Source organism: Cyanistes caeruleus, chromosome 3 (genome assembly GCF_971803275.1).
Source record: "Cyanistes caeruleus chromosome 3, bCyaCae1.hap1.1, whole genome shotgun sequence".
Lineage (NCBI taxonomy): Eukaryota > Metazoa > Chordata > Aves > Passeriformes > Paridae > Cyanistes > Cyanistes caeruleus.
In genome coordinates, this window is record NC_141703.1 from 48,321,773 (window position 1) to 48,334,561 (window position 12,789).

General features: G+C 38.4%; 1 long non-coding RNA gene across 1 annotated transcript; it reads right to left on the reverse strand.

The window, feature by feature from the left end:
* Positions 1 to 7,168: 7,168 nt before the first annotated feature.
* Positions 7,169 to 8,252, reverse strand: LOC147654141 (uncharacterized). Its single transcript, XR_015285463.1, has 2 exons — positions 7,891 to 8,252; positions 7,169 to 7,779 (listed from the first exon to the last, which is right to left on the reverse strand). It is a non-coding gene; the product is annotated as an uncharacterized LOC147654141 (long non-coding RNA).
* Positions 8,253 to 12,789: the final 4,537 nt, after the last annotated feature.

Here is a 12,789-nt window from a genome sequence, read left to right on the forward strand (position 1 = left end):
GTGGATGGGCTTTGAGAAGTGAACTGTGCTGTCTCAGGCCCGCATTAGGAAAGACATGATGCACAAATCATCATTTAAGTACCCTGCCATTTTATTAACCCTCTTGGGAACACTGGGCAGCACATCAGATAAAATTTATCACTACTCTTACTCACCCTTGCTCCTCCAATAAATCCCTCTCCCACTCTGATCCCAGGCTGTTCCTGGCGCCCAGTCATCCTTTTCCCCATGATGGTCAAGTGAAGTCCCGTGAGCGATTTCTGTCATCACAGCACTGGTAGAAAAGTTCAGTGCTGTGTAATAGGGATTCACAGCTGATGTCTTTCTTCTGCCTGTTTTTCTTTAACTGCTTGTCAATTCCAAATTGATGTACAATTAAATTCTATGAATTTGATTATTTTTGACTTCTAAATTGTCAGAACATTAAACTAGACTCTCTCTCTCTGCAAAATGAACATTCAACTGGGAAGGGAAAATACCTTTTCTGCCCCAGCTAATCTCTCAGAAATGCACAACTTCGTCTTGGTCTCAGAGAAAAGAAGGTGGCAGAGACAACCTGAGCAAATTTTGTCTCTTTCTACAAGCTATCACTGAGGGTGAGAACTGCTGATCAGGGCCCACAGTCATGGACACTAAATATAAGCTCTCCTCAGTGGTCTTTCCTGTCTTTACCTTCCCCTCCCAATTCAGTTTATCTCTGGCACACATTACCCGAACTCCCACTTTCCCCCACACATTCTCACCACTTAGAGGACAGACTTAAAGAAACTATTTTGGTTTTCTTTGTCAGACCAGGAATAGAAGTAGAGTAACACAACTGAAATATCCCCGTTTTTCTGCTGCTCTGCTCCTTGTGACTCTTGCACCTCATCATAATTCCCCATTCTCATGTTCAGAATTCTGCCCAAGATTTACTGTAGTTCTTGATTATGAAATATTTTGTATATAAGTCCCATTAAAGCATCTGCAAATAAAGCTAGCTACAATGTGTTCAGCTTTTTCAAGGAAGAAAATGTGCTAGAAAAAAATAAATGCAACCCCTATTATATTTTAAGTTAAAGCCCTTTGAAAAACAGTTGGCATTTTAATTGAGCTGCTTATTTTCTGCATTGTGTCATGTAAAGCAGGAATTGAATTTCATTTTTCATAAAGATATCTTCCAGAATTTCACCATTAGTTTATGCTGAAAGATAACAGAGCAATTAGATAATCTTCCACAAAAATTAAGCACGTCCCTGTGGTTATTGAACTGTACTTTCCAGCAATTACAAATCACATTGCTTTTTAAACCAGGGGTCTGACATATCTAAAATTCCAATGTTGTTTATGAACTGATTATGTCAATTAACACATATTGCCAAGCATTCATTTTCCAGAAGCCTGAACTGCTGAAAACTGACTTAAATTCCAATTTTAATCAGACTTGCCTGTCTGATAAACATTACCCCTTAAACTGAAATACTTTAAGAGGGGCATGAATGTACACAAGCCAGATGGTGAGGGAGCAAGAAAAAATCACAGCTTGATTTCAGAAATAGGATGTTGTTCTGTTAACATATACATGCTCAAAAAATTACATTTTAGTTGACCATCTTACATTATATGTTTGCTATATAAAAGCTGTTGACAAGACAATTTGGTTAGATTTCTTAACTAGTTTTGTGTTGAAATTTTGATCTAGAAGGACTGATACATATCTTACTTTTTTCTTGTTAGATTCTGATTTTCATACCTCAAATTCTACATTTAGGCAATAAGTAAAAATGCAAATCAAAGTTTAGCCAAGATTATTAGATATCAGAACCAAGTTCTTACAGCCTTGACATGAGCAACATTTGAAATCTGGCCTGCCTTATTCCAACAAATGAAAGGCCAGCCACTAAAACTTACCCATGAGTCATTATAACAGATGCCCTTCAGACTCAATAGTTAATTACAACTCTGTCACACCAACTCTTGATAAAGTATCATTCTTCCTGTTTGCAAGGACATCCACTCAGTATTTTATTAATACTGGTGGAATACACCTGCTGTTGTGAATTTTGCAGAGGAAGAGGACATGGGTGCTTTATAATTCACACATAATTAAGAAGTGTGAAACATTCTGTTTTGAAGTAAAGCTAGGTGAGATGCATCCTTTTGAATATAAATAGGAACTCAGTGGACTAACAGTTATTTAAATCACTTTGATTCTGTTTGAGGAGTCTTATGCTAATAAATGTCTTTTTGCATCATCAGCATAGCAAAGGAAGATCCTCATAAATTTGCACATCTCTTCCACACTCACAAATTCAAATTCATTTCCACCTTCTCCAGCCTTGTTTTCCTAAACCCCCACAAGTGACACCACCTAATCTGCCTTTCATTGCCTTGTCTGTCGTTTTTGTAGGAGATTGAATAGTCTATTCCTCTAAACTACACCTGTTAAAGGTATTCCCTATTTGGGGGGATTATTTTCCCTTGGTTTTCACACTGAGGGACTCTGTGGCTCCAAGCTTCTCATGCCATTAACTACTATTTACTCCTCTCTTTTCTTCCTGCCACTTCAAGTCTACAGAAATTATTCCCTTAATTAAAGACCCTCAGCTTCTTATCAGCTAACCCAAACAATTCAACATGGTCCACTGAGATTGTTTTGCATAACAGTACCCATGCATCTTTGCTAATTTAGAAAGCTAAGCAGGTAGCCTTTAGAGCTTTTATTGTCCAAATCCATCAGGAAAACAATGATCCTTGGACCACACTCCAAGAGAACTCTAGTTTGCTTAGCATCTTCTGAGAAACAGATGCTTTAGTAGACCAGAAAGAACAGTGTATTAAAAGCTTGCTTCACTGAGATTTAGAAACCATCAAAGAGTATTCTTGTCAGAATGGAATTTTTTTATATGGTTATGCTGATTTCCCTTACAATTTGAAAAGGAAAATGTCTTTAAAATTACTAAAACTTCCCATTTCAGTGAAGTAAAAATGTTTTAATGTCATGATTTCAATTTATTCAATTCACTATATCATTCCACTAGAAATACAACATTAATGACTTTGGAATCTGATTCAGAGCAGAGTAGGGACTTCCTTCCTTCCTTCCTTCCTTCCTTCCTTCCTTCCTTCCTTCCTTCCTTCCTTCCTTCCTTCCTTCCTTCCTTCCTTCCTTCCTTCCTTCCTTCCTTCCTTCCTTCCTTCCTTCCTTCCTTCCTTCCTTCCTTCCTTCCTTCCTTCCTTCCTTCCTTCCTTCCTTCCTTCCTTCCTTCCTTCCTTCCTTCCTTCCTTCCTTCCTTCCTTCCTTCCTTCCTTCCTTCCTTCCTTCCTTCCTTCCTCCCTCCCTCCCTCCCTCCCTCCCTCCCTCCCTCCCTCCCCTTTTTTTTACCACCAGCTCTACAGTTGGCTCCTTTGAAACCCACCTCCCAGGCACATCCAAAATTGCCTCACTCCAGGGTAACATTACACTAAACCTGTGCTAATTGCTCCATTGCAGATAGAAGTTCCTGAAAGGCACCAAACCAGAGGATACTGGCATTCTCCACTGCTTTCTCAGTACCTCCCCTCTTCTCTCAGGACACTAGGGTGCCCCCCAGCTCTCAGGGACAAGGTTGCACCATACTTGGCTGCAGGTACCACAGGTGTAGTAGGACAGCAGTCAACCTGAAGGATCTATCCATTTATTTGGGTGGTTACATTACTAGCATAATCAAAGCATCTAAAATATTACTTTTGTCTCAGGCCACTCACTGCCAGGATAAAGACAGTCACACATGTTTTGTAGCTGAGGATTTTCCTACACAGATACCCATGGAAGAGCAGTGAAATAGCAAAAGTGACAGAATAACAACAGGTAACGGAGGAAGGAAGCTGATGGATCTATGAGGGTTAGGAAGGAATTAAACTGCATTAAACACTGGTGCACTTCTGCACCACGCCACAACAGATGCATTACTTACGAGAGTAGCATACAACATCTGCTTACTGCTTTATTCACAACTGGGGCCACTAAAACAAAATGCACCCAGACCACAAGATCCATACATCTGCCCGGTTGCTTTTTTGAGACACATTAGTTCAAAGGAGTTCCAAAGTTGAAGTCCAAAACAATCTCAGGAAATTATTTTATTTAAACACCAGGTTGCCATTAATTCACAAGAAATGAGGACTATTAAACTAGATTCAGACCCATATTGATAGAACTGAAACAATGTTTTGTGAAAGTAGCAAAGTATTAACCTAAAATAGATTCTATTATTTACAATAGAAAATGTGATGAATGCTGAATCTTACTTTTTGATTTTTTGATCATTTTTCATTAGCAAAAACTAATCCTTGCATTTTGAACATGCACATAATGGAAGCTTCATTCTTTTTTACAATTGTAAAGCTACAACACAAAATATAATTCCCCCAAAATTATGCAAATTTTAACTCAGGAGAACTTCTAACTGCAACAGCAATTACTAGTAAACTTTGAACTAAAACAGTTGGTTAAGCAAGGGCAGAGGAGTCAGATTTTATGAATGGAAATTAAGAGGTGCTTTAAAATGGCATAAGGGTGTTGCTTTAATGAGATGTGAGCATGTTGACTGAAAGGTTCTTTTAATTCTGTTGTCTTGCGTGACTTACCCTGCTAAGCAAAATATTTTTCACAGGTTCACTCCAAACTGTCAAATCTCAAGGCTTCTATACTCTAGACTTACAGAAATGAATTTACTAGCCTTAAATCTGCAAACTGTCATGAAAGAAGAAACAAGAACAACAACACTAAAAAAGCCACCCCAACCTTGGAAAAAAGTAAAATCTGTTACAGGAGAATAAAAATTAGAGAGCAGATATGGAGTGAGAATCTTTATATTCACATGCTAGAGGAAATCTTAAACATGAAATGGAATGACTGAACACAGAGCTCCCAGTAAAAAATAGCAGGCAAGAAATTTTAAACAGTACATACTACAAAATAATCCTTAAGAAGTGTTTCCCCAGAACACTGAGAACCTCCAAGGTTTTGGTTGTTTGTTTGTTTTTTCTTATTAGTTATATTTGTATGAGGACAGAAAGTTTATTTTGAAACATATGGACTATATCTATAATTGGGAACAGTTTTATAAGAGGTGTTTGGATCACCCTGCAGCATGACAAAGACCTTCTCAACCCACAGACCACAAAACAATGTTAGATTCAGAAGTTTTGACTTGAGATAATTTTTCTCACTTGATCATATGGTGACCTAGACTAAAAAACTGAGGATGTAGGGGTAGTGGGGGTGAGCGGGGGTGTGGGGGGAAGTATTTAAAAAGCCCAAACAGCTGGCTTTATGCAGGTATGCAAGATTGTTTTTGCAGCTATTTCTCTGTCCAGCTGAACATCTGTGTCCCAGGGCAGGGGCTGCCTGTTCCAATGCAGTGGCACTGCTGCTGAATGCCGAAGTGTTGACTCAGAGAGAAGAGTACAAATCTTCCTGAAAGCTGTGTACCACTCTCTTTTGGATGCAGATGTCACAGTAAGAGGTTAAAGGAGGGTCATCTCCTTTTGCTTGTCTTAGTGAATGCTATCACCTCTTCCAATCTGCCACTTAAGCTGTGCGTGTGAGCTCTCGCTGGTCCATTTAAAGCAAAATGCTCTAGAATACTGCCTTAACAGTGGGACTGCATAGGAAAAAAACTTCAGAGTTCCTAACAAATTCAAATTAGATGGCAGATCCAAAAGGGTAGAATCTTCAGGAGAAATGGCAGTGGATTGTTGGCACTATGCTGCAAATCTCTTTACTCAGCATCTCTGCAGAACAAAGACACCCTCACTGTACACATTTATATGTACACATCTCTTATTATATATATACATTTCTAATGATACTGTTAAGGAGGGTAGAGTTAGACAATACATATTAAATTGACACTGAAGAAATCTGTCTTTTCCTTTCTTTCCATCTCTCCCTCTCTATTCCTGGAATTTGTTCCATGTCCCATTTCTGTGGTCTGATACTTAAAGGGTTGATGGCAAAAAGCTTCTTCTCCCATTTTGGTTGAGCCAGTTTCTTACTTAGTCACTAAGAGGACCCATGTCCCTGAGTTACAGTAATGATATATTAAACAGTGAACAGTATCACTCCAAGGCACTGGAACTGGAATGTTTGTGCTGTCTACAGTAAATTATTTTAATGACCCCAGTACATTTTGGCCAAGGTTAACTACCTCTCTTCCAACAATTCCTAGGAACAGCTGCAAAACCATCATGGACCAGAAAACTTTCCCCATAGGCAGTTTGTATATGGCCACCAACTGCTGGAAGTTTCAAAAGTGTGATGAATGGGGAGGGTACTGCCTCTTTCCATCTGGTCTCTGCCAGAGTTCAGTCCTGGGCAAATATAATTTGCTAGAAGACATGGAGCCCATGGAACAGATATGCCTGAGAGCTGGTGAAAGAGAAGGGAAGGAATCAGCAGATGAGAATGAGAAATAAGTGAAAAAGCTGTTGAAGAGGAAACAGAACAGTTCCTCTCAGCAGCAGTAAGCTGTTATACAGGCTCAGCCTGTCTCATGTAACTGCATCCTCATAGATTTACAGTCTTGCTTCTCAGTGAAATATTGGTGGGAGTTCCTGCTGACTACAGTAAAGACACCTGTTAACTGCAGAGCGAGTATGGAAGCAGTTGCTGAAGGTGAGGAGGTGGAGAAGCTGCTTTTCTCTCCTTCCTTCCAAGGCTGTGGCATTGTGTTATCACAAAGTGAGCCCTGGTTTGACACATTAGATATGTAAACTTTCGGTAAATGGCCATAAAAAGAGTTAATATTTAAACCATTTTGAATCCACCAATTTTCCCTGAAACAGAGAATAAGCAATTTGGATGTACTAGACAATTAAAACCCCTCAGACTCCTTGATGTATTAGTAGAATTGAATGCCTTATAATTGTAACTTGAGGAATTTGATGGTGAATCCTTTAAGAATCCCAAGGCCTTTTTTTGTATGCATTCATTTTTAGAAGTAAAGGCAAAAAAAAATAAGGAAATTGCTATCTGTTAATTGGATCAGGGCCAAAAAATGGTTTCTAGAAAAGGGTCTTTTTTCCTACTTGCTTTTAGCTTCAATTACCTCACTGATACAGTACATGATCTCTGTCTTTGTATCTCTCTTTCTCTCTCTCCATAAATGTTCCAGCACAGATGGAGGTGAAAGGGCTTAAAGTGTAAAAGTCTGATATGTTATTTTATGCTTATCTTTGGATGGTAGATGATACAACAAAATGATCATTTTCTGTCTTTCTGTTATGATATATTTATCTCCATCATACTACTCCAGGTGCATCTTGATTCCCCAAGTTATGGCTGTACAGCTAAATAAATAATATACAGAGACCAAGTCTGTGTTCTGGTCTAAGTGGCATCAATTGACGCACATCCCCTGCTTTGGAGCAGACTCTGGTAGAGCAGATTCATCTTGGAAAGTTGGCAAGATCTGCCTTGCTTTGTGCAGAGCAGAGTGCAGCCTAGCAGATGCACAGTGGGCTAAAGTGCTTGAACTCATTTCCTGGCCCTCTTGTACTTAGCAGTGCAGATGCAGTCAGAGCAAACATGACAGAACATCTGGAATGAAAAGATGGGGTCAAGGAAACTTAACAGAGATGAGAACTTTCCATGGCAGTTTCTCAGCTAATTGCTCGAGGAAACATTTTCCAAAGTTGCATTCTCTTCTCCAGGCTCTCAGTACTGCAGTTTTGTTTGATGATTAGGATTAGCTCAGGACTTCCTGACAGGGAAATTACTTCACAAGGACCTTGGCTTGAGAATCTGATTCTAGACTGGAAGTTTAAAATAAATCCAGTTAAATAAATAGCAATTATTTCAACTAGAATATTTGCAACAGTAATTCAATAAAAAAACAACAACAAATCTTTCTAAAGGCCAGGTACCTGAATTGCTTCCTCCTAAGTGCTCCACACTCCATACACTGTTGATAATTCTTAGATAAAATTTCACCCAAAGCTCCCCTTTCCTTTATTGTTTTATAAAATAGTACATCTCTAATTGTTCTTAAATTGTTCATATTTCCCTCCTTCTTCGCCACTTGAGATCTGTGGTCCTTTAGTGAAAGACAGATAGAAATTAAACAAAAAAATAAGAGTCAACCATGCATTAACCAGTTGCAATATTATGAAGTTATTTTTGGCTGATTTTGGATGGTAAGATCAAAGCTTGGATGGTTTATGTCATCCCCAAAAGTCATGCAGAGAAAGGAGAAGCCAAGAGCTGATTTGCACCAGTGACACAAAGGTGCTCTAAACCTGCCATAACCAGCTGCTCCAGATAAAGGTCCATCTGCTTTGCATCAGTGATATGGTGAGAAGCAGCTGGATGATCTCAGTGGATCAGTCTCTCATTATCTATAATGGGCCTGCTTCCTCTTTACACTGCATTATTGTATGAACTTCACTAGCATAGTTCCCACCTGTCCTGGACACCTTAGTAGTGTTATCAATATTATTCATTCTTCTCTGCAATCTTGTTTTCTTTATTTTCCCTGTACTTTCACTATTAATGTTCTTTATCTCTCTTCTTCAACCCCACCTTTCTCTTTTCTGACATAGGTGTCAATTCTTTCCTCTTCTCTCCATCTGATTGCACAAGAACTCCAATATGGTAGCAGCCAACCATCCATTTCCTTTTATCCAGTGGAGAAATTTCTACTGTTTCTACAGTGACTGTCTGTGACCTTTTCAAGAGTATGAAGTAAAGTCATCTAAATCTGCATTTGACCTAGCTACACTAAATCTATAAAAGTTGTTGCTTCAAGCTTCAGTAGAAATTGGATTAGATCTGAAAGAGCCAAGTGCTTTTCCACAGATTTCTATAAACTTCAGTAAGCAGAATATGTCATACTGTCATGTTTGAAGGGACTAGTCCAAAGAGAAGGTGATAGACGAAAAGCCTTGGTAAAAAAATTTAACAAGGAGTTAATAAAGGACAACAAGAGAGAAGAAAAGAAAAATGGACAGGTCTTTCTGGCTGGACATAAAGAATCTGATCATAAACTTGATTACATCTCATACATGAAGCAAAAATACCCCTTGTGACCTCTGAGGGGTTATCTCAGGTAAGCACAGGACTAATTGGACTTTTGGTGTTGTGTCTGTGTGGTCAGCTGTGCATCTGGTTTACTCTTCCATTCTTCAGCCTTAAAACTCACCCAGTGAGACATCCTGGGGAAAGAGAGTCAACATGAATAGCAGAACCAAGCAGAACATTCATAACCAATTTGTATTTTGCTCTTTTACCGAATGAGAATCCTATACACTAGTTCCACCAGCAGGTGAGTGGCATCAGCAGCAAAGTGAGCTAGGATAACTTAGAACCACTGTGCAGCTGCCATGTACCTGCATGTTGCCAGATTTTGTGTCTTATTGCACTTAATTATGTTGTTAATATTGCTTCCATGGATTAATTGGACACTTCTGTTCAGGGTACTTTATTAAAGAATAATCCTTTGTTTGAATAGTACTTCTAGCAGGTCCCCAAATATTGACTTTCTTTACTTACAGTTAAAGCCACCAGATCTTTTCATATAACCACAACTAAATACAATTTATGTGATTTGTCTATAAAGAATGTTCAAAGTATCAAAAGGAATTCAGATTTTACTAGGAAAAAAGTGCACAATGACCTAACCAATCTCCGTTAATGAAGGAGTCCCTCTTTTACAGTAGAATTCTTTTGCCCTCTTCTCAGCACCTAACAATATATAATCTTGGGCTTCAAAGAAAACAGGGAGAGAAGTATCAAGTATCAGTGTTATTGATTCCTGAGGTCAGCTTTTAAAATCCTGGCTTTCTTGTCTCTTCACAGCATACTGCCAGATCTTTAGCTTGACTTGAGACTACAAGTCTTTCCTCAGGGTTAATAGAGGATCATATTTTGTCTCCAAACTTTGTGCCGAAGAGCAGGCAATAAACTGAGAATACTCTCTCTCCATGGACCTTTAAGACACATTCAGGGCTGATCAAGATTGGACTCATATCCAGCCTCTCATCCACCAGCGTCGACACGTCCTTCTTGGCAGGGCTGCTCTCCATCTGTTCATCCCCGAGCCTGTGTTGATAACAGGGGTTGCAGCACCTTGCAGTTGTTCTTGTTAAACCTCCTGAGATTCCCTTGTATGGGAATCTTCTCATTCTTCTCTTTCACCTTTGTTAAAGAAGTTTAATCAATTCAAGACAGGGATTACATGGTGCAAGATTACATGCACGGCAAGTCAATAATGGAATTTTCCAATAATGCTCTTCTACTGAAACGGTGAACTCTATTATTGTGATTCTATAACTTTTAAAGACATTTTAAATGGGATTTAAGAATGGACAAAGTTAATTCCTAGCTCCCTTTTATGACAAGACTGATTTGAATCATGCTCCCCTCAACCATCTCAAAATACCTCACAGTTAGACTGAAGTCTTACAATTCATTAGAAATCAACCTCATGAGAGCAATTAATCATATTCTAAAATAAACGTCTAAGATCGGACAAATCACTTTAAAGACACTTATTTCCCACATCCATTGAAAAATAAAGAAGAGTTCATGGCAACTAATTCATGGTTGAACATCCAATCCCAGTGAAACAAATCCCACACTTTTGGTTAGTTTTCATTAGTTTACATTAAGAGCTGAATAAGGATTTTTCTGGATGCCTTGCTGAGGGATTTCATATAAATCATACCTTTATTCTTCAGCAGAGAATGCCAAAAGTTGTGGCTGATATAAATGGTTTAATGATATATCAAAGAGCAAGCCATTGACAAGGATCTGGATATATCTTGTACCTGAATAAGCTCACAGAATTGTAAGTGCTAGTAATCCTGGCAATTTACATTACTTTCAATGTTTATAGAGAATTTTCAAACCTCATGTATCCCCAGGTTAAGTATTATAAATGTGTTATTAGGACTTTTTTAACCTTTAAGGTTTCTAAGAATAACAGCTGGTTACCAAACAAGAGGCAGGACCATTCTCTTCTGGTACATTTTTTTCTGGCAGTTGTTATTCCTCCAATCATGTTTACATTTCAAATGACTGATCAGATATTAAGTGCAGGAAATAACTTTCCTTGTCTGACTGTGTCCTCTCTCCATGACACGAACAGCAGCAGATTCCAGGACTTGGCTACATCCACAGGCTGTGTGTCACTCTAAATTACCCTGCTCATCCAACTGGCAACTCAGGCAAAAACAACGTAAGCCAAGGGAAAGACAGGAAAAGTGCCTGACAGCCCTCAAAGCAACTAATGTCTAGTTTCTTTCTTGTTTCAGACTTCCAGATGTGTTTTCCCTACAGTGTTTAAACAAGCAGGCAGTGCCTTGGTTTCCACTTCTTAGCAGAAGTCAGTGATTGACCTTATGTGCTTCATATGTTCACAGTGTTACCACACAGACCAAAGCACTGGTCCTATACAGGAACCCAGGCTCTCTTTCCCCTGAAGCAACTCAGATTCCTCTGAAAGTCAAATGCTCCAGAAGCAGAGCTTGTCAACAAGCTTATTAAGTATTGAAAATCCTGTACAATGAAATTGGTGCTCTTAAAACATCTTTTAAAAATGCCTTTTCAGCAGCTACTTTTTGTGTTGCACCATGCTGAATTATTTGGGTGGGTTTCACTAGGCTGTGCACAATGTAAGGGGTCATGTCTGCTTTCCCTGAGGGACCACACCATTCATGTGCCAGTTAGAACCACCATGCCAAAGGAAAATTGTGTCAAGGGATTCAACTTGAACTGCAAGAATATTCTCATTTGCTAGACTGTTTTTGTTATGACCTAACATATCAGTAAAAATAGAATAAACTGGATGGCCCTAGAGAAACTGATAGGCTAGATAATACCTATTAATAAGACATATCTAAAACATTTAAAGAATAGTTGACCCTTAGTTTTGAAGGCCAAATTAGTAAGTTTATGAAAGAATTCCCCTCAGTCTTTTCTCTCTCTCTTTTGTCTTCCTTTTTCTTGCACGTACAAACACAGGAAATTAGATGCACAGTTTTTCAATACAACCCAAGCTATAGATAGATATATATACATAATATGTATATATTATAACGTATACATATCACTGCATTCTCACTGCATACACTCTCTGCATGCACTCACTTACAAAGCTAGTAGCTGCTAGATGGTTAGAAGTTCTTCCACAATTGTTGGGAAGCTGTCCTTCATTTTACTTTTCCTTTTTCATGGTTATTGATCTTTAAAGTCAGGACGGAATTAACATCACTATTTTGACACTATCCACATTTTTTGAAAATGTGTAAAACTATCTTCCACCTACATTTCTTACCCAGGATTCTGTCTCTAATATTTTTATATCATTTAGATACTTGCATAGTAGTAGAAACATTATTTTGATCAATTTATTATCTTCCTATCTATACAGTTCTCTCTATATACAGTGAGGAGACTTGCATACTCTTAAAGAATTCTGAATAATGATTTTGCTTTGGTACTGCTACTACAGCTTTACCTGAGGACAGACAGGAATGGTAGCAGCCTGTGACAAGAAGTGACTTCTGCCATAGATACTAATTAATTACTGGAGTTTAGAGCGCACTATATATATATATATATATATATATATATATATATAAATACATAGTCATAAAACTGACATCCCCTGAAGAGTCCATAGTCCAAATATCTGATTTTTCAAAAATGAGTTAATTTAGTTTCTGATAAACAGACAAATAGATTCCACTCCCTATCCTGAACCATTAGCAACCAAAGCCAGATGGAATCACTCAGAGGACAAGTAAGGTTAGTGTGAAAAGCAT